Source organism: Eschrichtius robustus, chromosome 2, assembly GCF_028021215.1.
Source record: "Eschrichtius robustus isolate mEscRob2 chromosome 2, mEscRob2.pri, whole genome shotgun sequence".
In the NCBI taxonomy this organism is placed as follows: Eukaryota; Metazoa; Chordata; class Mammalia; order Artiodactyla; family Eschrichtiidae; genus Eschrichtius; species Eschrichtius robustus.
The window spans coordinates 176,784,538-176,798,217 of NC_090825.1; the positions used below are offsets into that span (position 1 = coordinate 176,784,538).

The 13,680-nt window shown below is 45.3% G+C and overlaps 1 long non-coding RNA gene across 1 annotated transcript in view; it reads left to right on the plus strand.

Annotated features, from left to right (window-relative positions):
• Nucleotides 1-224: 224 nt before the first annotated feature.
• The window catches only part of LOC137760201 (uncharacterized), a 56,910-nt gene continuing 43,454 nt past the window's right edge, over nucleotides 225-13,680 (plus strand). The window contains exons 1-2 of the long non-coding RNA XR_011073251.1: nucleotides 225-312; nucleotides 12,564-12,792. This is a non-coding gene — a long non-coding RNA (uncharacterized lncRNA). The remainder of the gene's footprint in view (nucleotides 313-12,563; nucleotides 12,793-13,680) is intronic.

The following is a 13,680-nucleotide window of genomic DNA, read 5'->3' on the forward strand; positions in this document are numbered from 1 at the left end:
CGATAACCACGCCCACATAGGCGGATCCCTCCTTAACCGCGCCCAGGAATTTCGGTTTCTGGAATGACCTAGAGGGGAGAGGCTGGACCTTGGGCCCAATCGCGTCCCGCGGGGGAGGGGAATCGCCTTTCTCTGCTCGGCTATTGGAGGATGTAGTTGGCCCGCCCCTCCTCGGGGCTCCACCAGTCCCAAGCCGAGGGCTTGCCTCCTTTTCCGCTCCCGACAGTCCTGGAGCCGGAAGCGGAAGCGGCGGTCGGGGAGTGGTCGTCGGGGACTGCGGTTTCCCTTCCGCGCCAGCCTATTTCTCGGGAGGTAGGTTTTTCCTGTGTCCACCGGAGGTCCTGGCCCCGCGTCTGCTTGTCGGCCGAGGCTGGAGGAGTGGCGGGCGGCGGTGGGAATGGGTCAGAGGGCGGGGCACAGTTCCAAGAGTAGGGGGTGGGGTCATTAAAAGCGCGAATTCCCGGGTCCCGCCCGGGTGGAGGCCTGTGGGATGGGACTGAGCCCCGGGGGTTTTGGTTGGCGCGGGACTTTCTGACCCCCTGGGCCTTAGGACCCGGATCGGACTCACTGTAGGATTTTGGGGAAGGATGGGTGTAGGTGAGATGTAAGTGCAGCCTGGTTTCCATTGGCTCAGAGCAAAACTGAGCTCCGTGCAGAGGGGTCAGCGTTGGGTCTGGACGGCGACGTGGACCCAGGCCCTGTTTCCTTGGGAACCGCAAAGATAAGGTGCCTGTGGATTGTATGTCCGGAAACCCCTTATCTGAGCCCTGCACCTGGGTGGAGATGGAGACGGATTCTTGGTATCCAAGGGAATTATGTCTGACAGGCAGGAGACGGACGTTGTCTTCCTTCTGATAGGACTTCGGTCAGAAGGTGTGCTTTTAATGGACAGAGTATTCAGCGAGGTAGACGGCAATGGCTCAAAAGGGAGCTGTTTTGACACTTTACAGCTGTAGCGTGTTCTTGGAGGATACGTTTCCTGCTAATTTTGCTGGCTTCATCCGCCCTCCCAGCATGATGAATGACAGGGCCGGTACTTTCTCAGCTGATTTTTACTCTCTCGTATCCCGTGAGACCTTCTGCTCAGCTGGGCGCCAGTCGTGAGAGCCTCAGTCAGCTCTCCGGTGATAGTAGGCAGGTTGCTAAGCCTCTCAGAGCCTCAGTTTCCACATCTCTAAATTGAATGCAGGTACGTAACAGTACCTGCATTTAGCAAGTGATGAGTGTGATGTAAATCATCTGTCTAGAGCAGTGATTTTTCAACCCTGGGGCAGTTCCCCCCCCCCCCGGGGACACTTGACAATATCCAGAGACATTTTTGTACCATCTGGGGGTGGAGGTGGGGTGCTACTGGCATCCAGTGGGTGGAAGCCAGGGATGCTTCTCAACACCCTGCACTGAATGGGGCTGCACTTACAACTAAAGTTATTTAATAGTGCAGATATGGAGAAACCCTGTTTAGAGTGAGTGATGCATGATGTGGAGTAGACAGTCATTAGCTACCATGATATCGTTATTATTATTGGTGGTGAGTTTTCACAGAGAAATGATTTTCTTCCAGATCCAAAGTAATTCCTTAATCTTAACAAAACACCATTTCTATATTTGCTTTTTTTTTTTTTTTTTAAACTTTGGGTTTATTTATTTATTTATTTTTATGGCTGTGTTGGGTCTTCGTTTCTGTGTGAGGGCTTTCTCTAGTTGCGGCAAGTGGGGGCCATTCTTCATCGCGGTGCGCGGGCCTCTCATTATCGTGGCCTCTCTTGTTGCGGAGCACAGGCTCCAGACGCGCAGGCTCAGTAATTGTGGCTCTCGGGCCCAGTTGCTCCGCGGCATGTGGGATCTTCCCAGACCAGGGCTCGAACCCGTATCCTCTGCATTGGCAGGCAGATTCTAAACCACTGCGCCACCAGGGAAGCCCCTATATTTGCTTTTTAATGAAATAAGTCAATGAAGTGTACACAAGCAATATACAGATTTTAACACTTAGCCATATTTGCTGCACACATTTGTAAAACAGTATGGATATTTCTCCCCCTCCCTCCCCAGAGGTAGCCATTTCTAATTTGACATGTAGTCTTGTAGTTTATGTGTATATAGGCTTTTTAAAAACGTGTGTGCCCTTAAACAACACATGGTAATTTTTGTGTGTTTTTAAAAACTGCCATAACAGCATCCTACTGTTAGGATTCATCGCCAGCTTTTTTTCTTTTCCTTCAACGTTATTTTTGAGATTTAGTTTTTATACACCAGGGTTTCTGAAATTCAGCACCGCTGACGTTCAGGACCAGATCATTCCTTTTTAGGCGTCTTTTCTGTGCACTGTAGGGTGTGGACCAGCATCCCTGGTCTCCTTGCACCAGATGCCAGTAGCAGCCCCTCCGCAGTCAGTCGTGAGGTTCAAAACTGTCTCCAGACACTGCCGGGGGTCCCCCCAGGGAGCAAAATTGCCCTTAGTGGAGAACAAGTTTATACAAAAAGATGTAATTAGTTCCTTACATCTGCCTTGTATATACCATGACTTACTTAACCATTTTCTTGTTGACGGTGTTTTGGTCTATTTTCTCAATGTTTCACTTTTGTTACCCACTCAGGTCCTTGGAGTCTGTAATCAATAGAATTTGATAAGAGACCAGAGGAGAAATTCAGGAAAGGCTTCTTTGGGACTCGCTGTGAGGGAGTGAAAACAAGCAACAGGTGCCCTTGCTCGCTCTCCGAGCGGGTTGGATGGTTCCTTAAATGGGGGGGGGGGGCAGACCTGGGTCGGGCCGGAGGGGTGGCTGGGGTGGTCTGTCCCCACTGCCGGTGGTGCTGTGTGCGGGGATCGTGCACAGGACCCTGCTTTTCCTCCGGCACCTCAGAAATGGCAGTTGTGTTTTGGCCTTTTCCTATCTTATGTTCTTAATTGTCCCCACTGGGCATGTTTGCAGTTATTTTTAGTCCCTTAGAGTTTCTTTGTATCCTGTTGCCAGAGAAGATGTTTGTCCAAGGGCAAGTGCAAGCACTGCAGTAAAGGGTCCCAGCCTACCTCACTTTCACACACACCACCCATCCTTGCCCTTGAATCCTGTATGCAGCTGTGACAGTGGTCCAGAGAGGCGGTGCACAATCACAAGATCATTAACAGTTGGGTGACAGAATTTTTATCAAGCCCCATGTTTAAAAATCACGACTTACATGGAACACTTGTGTGATTTGTGTCGCTAAGTGAACAGATTCTCCGTTTGAAAAATTGGGCAAAGTATGGTACCAAATGGTATACTGTGAAAAGAGGTCCCATGCCAGTCCCCATGTCACTTGGTTGGGCTCATTGAAAGCCATCACAATTTCCAGGTGCTCGTGGGGTTTTCAGATCTCTGCGTGTATCAACGTGTGATCTTCTGTAAGCCCAAACGACCATTGACGTGTACGTTTTAAATTGTAATAGAAACTGCCAGATTGTCGTTGGAATGGCTCCCAGGGTCTGAGAAGGGCTGTTTCTCCCCCATTCTGGGCAATAGCTCTGAAGTTCATGGTCACATGGAAGGGTTGAGTCAGCCCTCAGTTGTGTTAGCTGGGTTCACCTTACTCACCGAAGCTAGCTTTGCATCTTTTTGAAGTTTCCTTCTATGGCAAGATTCCCTGGCCAGGTTTTGCAGAGCTCACTTTTGCTAAGAAGATTTGATTCTTCTGTTAATTTTAGTCCACAGTTGTTTTTTTTCTACCATGTCTGACTTCTCAGAGTGAATTCTGGAAATTTTCAGTGTCCTGCACGCTGTGGTTTTTCTGTTATTTTTCTTTCACGGAGGCACGTGCTCTCCAATATGATAGCCAGTAGCCACATATCTTGTTTCTATTTAAAGAGTTTAGTGTGTATTTTTTTAAAAACAGCTTCATTGAACTATAACTCACATACCATACAATTCACCATTTAAAGTGTACACTTTAGTGGCTTTTCGTATTCACAGAGTTGTACAACCGTCATCACAGACAATTTTAGAATATCTTCACTACCTCAAAAAGAAACCCTATACCTTTTACCTATCACCCCCTATCTCCCCAACCCCTACCCCAGCCCTAAGCAACCACTAATCTACCTTCTTTCTCTATAGATTTCCTTCTTTGGGGTATTTCATATGAATAGAATCATATAGAATGTGGTCTTTTACGATTGGCTTCTTTCATAATGTTTTCATGGTTCATCCATGTTGTAGCCTGTGTCAGAATTTCCTTCCTTTTTAAGGCTGAATAATATTCCCGTGTAAGGATGGACCCCGTGTTTATCCATTCATCTGCTGATGGACACTTGGGTGGTTAACACCTTTTGGCCGTTGTGAACATTTGTGTACAAGTATGTGTTTGAAGCCGTTCTCAACTCTTTCTCTAGATCCCTAGGAGTGGAATTGCTGGGTCATGTGGTAACTGTATGTTTACTCACTTGAGGAACTGCCAGACCTTTTTCCACAGCAGCTACGCCATTTTACATTCCCACTAGTAGTGAATGAGGATTCTGATTTTTCCACATGTCACCAAGACTCATTGTTATTTGACTTTTTGATTCTAACTGCCCTAGTGGGTGTGAGTGATAACCTCGTCGTGGTTTGGGTTTGCACTTCCCTGGTGGCTCATGGTGTTGAGCAGCTTTTCATGTGTTTATTGGCTCCCTGTGTATCTTTCTTGGAGAAATGTCTCCTTAGCTCCTTTGCCCACTTTTATTGGATAACTTATCTTTTTATTCTTGAGTTATAGGAGTGTTTAAAAATCCATTCTAGATACAATTCCCTTATCAGATATATGATTTCCAATTATTTCCTCCTATTCTGTGGATTGGCTTTTCACTTTCTAGATCATGTAAACACATCCCCAGCCTTGCCCCAACCCCTGTTCAGTCACCCTGGGTGAGCCCTCCAGCACCAGAAGCATTCCTTCTAGAACCTGGAAAAGGTTGGGGCTGGCTCTCTGGAGAGGTGGGGTGTGGGTGAGGTGGGGGTCAGGGCAGAGCGGAGGCGTCCCTGTGTGTGATGGGAATCAAACAGCTGAGCTGGGACACTGTGACACTCCCCTGTTCCTTATTTGTGTACTGTGCCCTTGACATGTGCCCCCATACTGGGATATATTATATTTATTATATATGCTACTTGTTAATATGGTTATTTCCTGTCCCTCCTCACTGGAATCTAAGAAGGGTAAAGGATTTTTTTTTTTTTCCTACTGGCTAAATTAATATATTTGTAGTACATTCACAAAATAGGAATGTGGTAGGAGAAGCACAGAAAAAACAAGCAGATGAACTAAAACTGACTTTTCTTGTAAATATGCATATGATACAGTAAGATCAGTATCACTAATCAAGGTTATCCTCCATAAAATGTATGTGATAAAGAGTCCCTCTCAAACTGTCCCTCGCAAACAACTCTCAAATTGCTAAGCAATAGTTGTTTTTAAATAAAATCAACAAATTGACTACATGCATATTACCTGAGGCCATAGATGAAGAATAAATCTTATTTTTTTTTAAGACATCTAATTGTTTATTTAGCACCTATTATGCAGCAAGTACTGAGAATAAAAGTATAAATAAGACATAATCCTCATCTTTAAGGAAAAGCAAAGCATAAAATATGTAAAATCTACAGAGATCAGAGCTCTGAATCCTATTTTTCAAATCATTTTTCTCTGACCAGAAGGATGGAATCTTCTATTTCCTTAAAAAGTTGTCATACATGCAAAAAGATAGTATATTCCAAAATACATGTAGAGTTTAAAGAAAACCAAAACTCAGCCCCACTGAGCTCCCAGGAGAAGCACCCGCTGAAAGGTGACCGGCCGTGACCCCAGGACACCCACACCATCCCTCCTGCCCCGAGGGGCGAGGACAGAGATGCAGATGTAACCCAAGTACCAGGGAAGGGTAAAGGATTTTTGTGGTCATTTACTACCATACTGTCCAGTTCGGAGAACAGTCTGGGACATAGGAGATGCTTAACAAGTATTTATTAGAGGAATACGCCGTATTTTTCTTTGTGCACACACAAAAAGTCTTTGTAAGGTTATACAAAATGCTGGTGACGGTGTTTGTCTTGAGGGAGGGCTCTTGGGGGATGCGGTATTTGGATTGAGAGGATCTTTTTATTGACAGTGAATTGCCACAAAAAGTCCTTAACCTTCAAAGAGTTAGACCCTGTGCTTTGGTTTGGGCCGATTATCATATTTATTATTTAGTAAAAGAAAAAGATATAGTTGCACAAAAGTGTGTATGAAATGATCCCACTTTTGGAAAAAATTAGAAACATCATAAGAAGAAAATCCTAAATATGGGTGTATCGTTTGACAGCCTTAAAAGCATGAAGAAAAGTAAACAGGATTTCCCTGTTCTGGACGTTTTACGTAAATGGAGTCACACACTATGTGTCCTTTTGTGTCTGGCTTCTCTCACTGAGCATCTGTTTTCAAGTTCTGTCCACATACCATGTGTCAATGCTTCATTCCTTTTCAAGACAGAATAATATTCTACTGTGTTGATGGCACACATTGGGTTTATCCACCCATCTGTTGATGGACACTTGAGTTGTTTCCACCTTTCAGTTGTGAATAATACTGCAATGAACACTGATACACAAGTATCTGTTTGAGTACTTGTTTTCAATTCCTTTGGATATATTCTGTCGACCTAAAACAATAAAACAGCAAAATGGGTTTATTTGGGAACAGCAAAATTGCAATCCCGGACTTGTAATTTATGGTGAGCCTCAGGCAAGTCTGGAGGACAAAAGAGAGCAGGATTCTTCTATAGAGGAGAAGGGGGGAGTTGGGAGGGGCTGTTATAAACAGAGTCCATTAGAGGAAACTGGGGGTTCAGAGTGTAGTGGTTTTTCCTTGGCTGAGTGCTGACGGTCTCTCATTGGCTGGGCTGTTGCCAGGCAAGGAGAAATTCTTCCTCCCCCTGCTGAGTAGTAAAGTAGTAACCTTCCTGCTAGAGATGCAAAGATATGTCTCTTCCTATTGAGTTAGAAAGGCTTAAGAGCTCCCCCTTCTGGCCTCCCGAAATTTTAAGTGAGGATTTTGTTTATTTCCACAATACCTAGGAGTGGAATTAATGGATCATATGCTAATTCTCTGTTTAACTTTTTGAGGAACCACCAAACATTTCCACAGCACCTGCCCCATCTTACACTCTCACCAGACGTGTACAGGGGTTCCAATTTCTCCACCTCCTCACCAATGCATTACTCAAGGCTTTTTTTTATTTTCTGTGTCCTGATGCTCTGACAGCTGGGGCCTCACTGACCCTAGAGGGATCTGCCCCTCCCAGGGGTGGCCAATCCCTAGACAGTAAACAACTCACCCGTGAGTTCACTTTTCACACACAAACCAGCCAGTGCAGAGCTGCATCCCAACCCCTCCTCTACGGGGCTCCCACTCTCGGGGCCACTGTCCCCCGTCCTAGTCACCCCAGCAGCCCCTCCTCCCCAGAGCCCTGGAATCATGCAAACTAGCCGATCCTGAGCCTGCTCACCCTTGCCTGCCCACTCCTTCCCCAGGGAACCGCAGTAAAGCTTCTTGCCCACATTCTCCCTTCATCCCCCTGCCTCCTGAGCATGCCTGGTGCTTCCCTGTCTGGCCCTGTGTGCCCCTTCCCCTGGGGAAGGTCTGTGAGAACACATTATCTTTTCAGTGGCACTCACCTCCTAGACTGCTGGTCTTGCCATAGCTGAATAATAATAATCCCTGCATCTCAAAACAGCCAAGACTTGTTATGTTCCATTTTTAAAATTATAGCTTAATGAAATCTATCTTTTTTTTTTTCTTTTGTAGCTCATGCTTCCTGGGTTCTATCTAATAATTCTTTGTTCCCAGAACTCAACGATAGACCCTAATGTTTCCTTCTCAAAGGTTTGCATTTTACAGATGGGCCAACAGGCACATGAAAAGATGCTCAACATCACTAATTATTAGAGAAATGCAAATCAAAACTGCAATGAGGTATCACCCCACACCAGTCAGAATGGCCATCATCAAAAAATCTACAAACAATAAATGCTGGAGAGGGTGTGGAGAAAAGGGAACCCTCCTACACTGTTGGTGGGAATGTAAATTAGTACAGCCACTATGGAGAACAGTATGGAGGGTCCTTTATTATTTTTTAAAATATTTATTTATTTATTTGTTTTTATTTCGCTGCACCGGGTCTTAGTTTCGGCACAAGGGATCTTTGTTGTGGCATGGGGGATCTTTAGTTGTGGCATGAGGACTCTTAGTTGCGGCATGCATTCGGGATCTAGTTCCCTGACAGGGGATGGAACCTGGGCCCCCTGCATTGGGAGCACGGAGTCTTAACCGCTGGACCACCAGGGAAGTCCCTGGAGGTTCCTTTAAAAACGAAAAATAGAGTTACCATATGATCCAGCAATCCCACTCCTGGGCATATAACTGGAAAAGACAATAAAACTCTAATTTGAAAAGATACATGCACCCCATTGTTCACAGGAGCATTATTTACAATAGCTGAGACATGGAAGCAACCGAAGTGTCCATTGACAGATGAATGGATAAAGAAGATGTGAGACTATATATATATATACATATATATATATATATATATATATATATATGATGTGGTGTGTATATACACACACACACACGTACATATACACCTACACAGTGGAATACTCCTCAGCCATAAAAAAAGAATGAGATAATGCCATTTGCAGCAACATGGATGGACCTAGAGATTATCATACTAAGTGAAGTAAGCCAGACAGAGAAAGACAAATACCATATGATATCACTTACATGTTGAATCTTTAAAAATGATATAAATGAACTTATTTACAAAACAGAAATAGCTTCACAGACATAGAAAACAAACATGGTTACCAAAGGGGAAAGGTGGTATAAATTAGGAGTTTGGAATTAACAGATACTACTATATATGAAATAGATAAACAACAAGGTCCTGCTCTATAGCACAGGGAATTTTGTACTCAATAAATTTGTAATAACCTATAAGGAAAAAGAATCTGAAAAAGAATATAGATAGATAGATATGTATAACTGAATCACTTTGTTGTACACCAGAAACTAAAACTATTTACAACTGTAGTTGTAAATCAACCGTACTTCAATAAATAAAAAGCTTTGTACTTTAGCTTTTACATTTAGATCTATAATTCATCTCAAAATAATTTTTGTTTATAGTGTGAAATTGGGATTAGAGTTTATTTTTATATGGATTTCCAGGTGTTCCAGAACCATTTCTACCTTGAATTGCCTTTTGGCAAAATTAATTGAGCATATATGTAGGGTCTACCACTGGATTTTTAAATTCCATCCCATTGATTGATTCAGCTGTCCTTATGGCAATACAACACTGTCTTGATTACTAGATGTATTAATTTGCTTGGTCTGCCATAGCAAAATACCACAGACTGGGTGGCTTAAACAACAGAAGTTTATTTTTCTTCCAATTCTAGAGGCTTAGAAGTTCAGACTTCTAAGATCCAGGTGTCAGCAGTGTTGGTTCTTTCCGAGGCCTCTCCTTGGCTTGTAGTTGGCTGTATTCTCCCCTTCTCCCCGTGTCCTCACGTTGTTGTCCTTCTGTGTGTGTGTGTGTTTGTGTGTAACCTAATCTCTTTTTATGAGGACACCAGTCAGATTGGAGTAGTGTTGGAGTAAAATGAGGATTAGGGGAATTCCCTGGTGGTCCAGTGGTTAGGACTCAGCACTTTCACTGCCCGGGCCCCAAGTTCAATACCCAGTCGGGGAACTAAGATCCCGAATGCCTCGGGACGTGGCCAGAAAAAAAAAAAAGTTGGGAAAAGAATAAAATGAGGATTAGGATCTCATTTTAACCTAATCACCTTTTTAAAGATCCCTGTCTCCAAATATAGTCACATTCTGAGATGTTGGGGGGTCAGGGCTTTAACAAATGAATTGGGGGGCGCACAATTCAGCTCTGCTGACACTAAACACTATCCTTATACTAAAATTCATAGAACTGCACACTGAAAGAATTAAATCAATTTTACTGTTAGTACTCTAAAAATAAAAAAAAGATGCAACAAATGGTTTGTGTTGGATCTTGGTTAGGACAACCAGCTACAGAGAACACTTGGGGATAATTAAAGGAAAGGAAGATACAGGCTATTGTCAACTAAAAATGCACAACCTACAAGTTGAGAGTTATATTTTATTCGGCGGACATTTGTAGGACTTCAGGCCCAGGAGACAGCATCTCAAATAACTCTTGAGAGACTGCTCTGAAGAGGAAGGGGGGAAGCCAGGATATATAGGAGTTTTTAAAACAAAAGCAGGTAGAACAGAAAATGAAACAGAAAATGAATTTTTCTAATTATAAGTAAAATGGTCAACGGTATAGAAGTTTATAATTTTTTACTCCAACTCAAGTTGGAGGGTATTTTTTTTTAAATTTCTGTGAACTTTATTGACCCTCGCATGATACAGACCCTGTGCTTAAGAACACACTTTGCAGCACTCCCCAGTTATTGCTGTATTTTATAGCAGAAATACACAAGCCATGTTTAAGGAAGAAAATATAAAAATGCTTATAAATAGACGTATGTTTTGCCTAAAGAAAAGTACAAAATGCCACATTCAAACTAAATGCTTCAAATGACCAATGGAAGGGGCTTCCCTGGTGGAGCAGTGGTTAAGAATCTGCCTGCCAATGCAGAGGACACGGATTCGATCCCTGGTCTGGGAAGATCCCACATGCCGCAGAGCAACTAAGCCCATGCGCCACAAACTATTAACCCTGCGCTCTAGAGCCCGCGAGCCACAACTACTGAGCCCACGTGCTGCAACTACTGAAGCCCGTGCGCCTAGAGCCCGTGCTCTGCAATTTGAGAAGCCACCACAATGAGAAGCCCACGCACTGCAACGAAGAGTAGCCCCCGCTCGCCGCAACTAGAGAAAGCCCGTGGGCAGCAACGAAGACCCAACGCAGCCAAAAATAAATAAATTAAGTAATTTTTTAAAAAAATCAGCTGATTTTCTTTGTCTACAGAAAGTAACAAACCAGGAGAGATTGTAGGGGGAGGTGACTCACTTTCAAAAGTCTGTCAAAGCACATCTTCCCCTAGAAGCTTCATCAACAGAAGACGTTTCCAATAAACTCAGAAGAGTAACTTGCCGCTTTACCTGGGAGACGGCTCTGTGTTGTTACCGTCCAGTGACTGCAGGGCATCTGCTAACTATTCACACCACCTCACTTAGCTGGGATCCCGTCTACCAATGAGCATAACCATCACTCATATTAGACTCTGGCGTCAGCGTCAAGTCTTGAAAACACTGTCCATTTGCAAATCTGAAGAACTCTAGATCAGAAAGCTGCTGTCTACTCTGGCACTCTCAAGATCAGACAAGCAGCATGCCTTGGGGAACACTGCTCTATTTCGTTGATTCTTTCTCCAGCAGTGGACAAAACTGATCTTTGGCTTATGCCTCACATAGGGAAACAAACAGCTCCCTCATACAGAATACTCTCCGAAACACAAAATGAAATATTCTCAATTTTTATTGTTCAAGTTAAACTTGCACACTAGCAATTCGGTTCTATTTCCCCTAACCAAAATGTACCCCTTATAGAAATCAACAACAACCCAAATCTACCTTTCATAAAAAAAATCACGACAATTTTAAGGGTTTAAAAACTAGCTCCATTCCATTAACAAACCAAACAATAACCACTCCTCAGACGTCTCTAGCTCAGGCCTCTGTCCTCTCCCTGTAACTCCCAGGCCAGTAGGCCAGCAGATAACTGACCTTCCATCCTCAAGTTTACCCAGTAACTTCGCTTCCAAAAAGGCTTTGTATTCCACCTCACGAACTGCTACTCCAACAAGAGATGACAACGATTCGTATCAACAAAAAAAAGTCACACGTACCCAAATCAGTCAAGAATCGCTGCAAGAACTATTTCCCATTCCAGAGACCCAGAGGTTATTAACCACCTTGGCAAGCAAGACCCTGCCACAAGCCAAGAAGAATACAGACACCTGGCTGACAAACTGGCAGACACCAGCTCCTTTAGGAAAACCAAACAACCTTCCCTCGAGGTCCCGGGGAAGACAACAGTTTTACAAATCAGCAATATTCATGAAGGGTATTTTCTGAAATGAGCAGTCATATGAAATGCTATTAAGTGTTTTGGCCTAATTAGAATATTAAGAGTTTTCAGGTCCAATGGAAACTTACTTAAGCTTTTCTTGCTTTTCTTATGTCAGCTAAAACAGTTCAGTTGCTTTAGGGATATCACAGCCTTTTTGTATTTCAGAATTTTCTAGCGGCACACTAAAAAACGGATCTAAAAAACATTTCTTTGCAGTGTAAAATGCACACCTGAGAACTGTGGCATCTCACAACTGTGGATGTGCTGAGACGAGTTCTGCACGCCCGCTGGGGCCTCGGGGTCCGACTTCCCACGGGAGAAAGGTCCCTGGCCCTTGGGTTGCTGATCTCAAGCCCCAGAGGCGGGGGAGGGGACGAAGGGAGGGGCTTTCCCGTGTCAAAGGTGAACCTGCTTCGCACGTGGTGATGTTAACTGCGAGTCTTTGTTTTTAAAGGGAACATTTCCACAGTGACCTCGGCCCTTGCAGTGTCCCGCCTTTTCTCATCTTCACTCCGGATATGTAGCGATCCGCGGGGAAACTGAATCTGGACTACCAGGTGCAGGAGGAGGATACAAGGGAGCCGCCCAGCTGTGGGCAGATGCCACAGGGTCTGCCAAGCAGGGAGCCCAAGTCCCAGGCGAGCGGATCAGCTTTGCGCGTCCCTGTGGCCTGTCACTCAGGGGTAGGGGCGGGGTCTGGTTGAAATGTCCAATCAGCGGCGACTGGGCGGGGTCAGGCCAACCAGCAATCAGAGTAGGAGGGGGCGAGGAGGATTGAGCGTGGGGGCGGGGCAAGGATTACCGTCCAATCAGGGCCGGGGGCGGGCGCAATTTCGGCTCCTAGGGAGAGGCTGTCCGCCCTCTGCTGCGCTCGTGCGCACGCCGAGTTCGTGCGCGCCTGCTCCGCGCAGCCCCAGGTGTAAGTTCCCCATCGCTCTCACCTGCCCAAGTCTCGGGGCCGCTTGCAGGACGCCGGGGAGAGCTCAGAGCGAGGCGGAGATGGTGAGTGCCCGAGCCGGGGCCGGAGACCAGGAGGGGCTGGTTCGAACCGGCAAGGAACCCGCTGGAAGCTGACGGGGTCCCGGGTCTCCCTCCCCGCTCCCCCTGCTAGTCTCCACCCCAATAAGCCCTCCGCGTCTTGTACCGTCCCCACGCGGGGGTCCCTCCCCGAGTCCTTTGCTGGGTGGGGTCGGAGGGAGGACAGGACTTGGGGAGGGCGGTTGGGGTGGCTGCAGGGGACCCGCCCTGGACCTGACGGTTCTGCTTTCATTCTGGCCTCAGTTTTCAGTAAAGGTAAAATAATGGATCCTTTCCCCCTCTCCTTCCACTTAGAGTAGTAAGTTCCTCAGGTCTGTTCTTAGTCTCCTGGCACGGAGCGTGTTGTTTCGACTCGTGTTGTTCTGGGAAGGGTCTCAGGAATGTCCTGTCTTCCAATGCAGTTGTGGGGAAAATGCAGCAAGTTCTCTGGAATTAATTGAAGAAACCTCAGCTAAAGTTGGAGTGGAAATGGGCCTATAGGGAGAGCTCTCGGCGTCCCCCTCCCTCTCCCCAAGCTTCATCAATTACTCCAA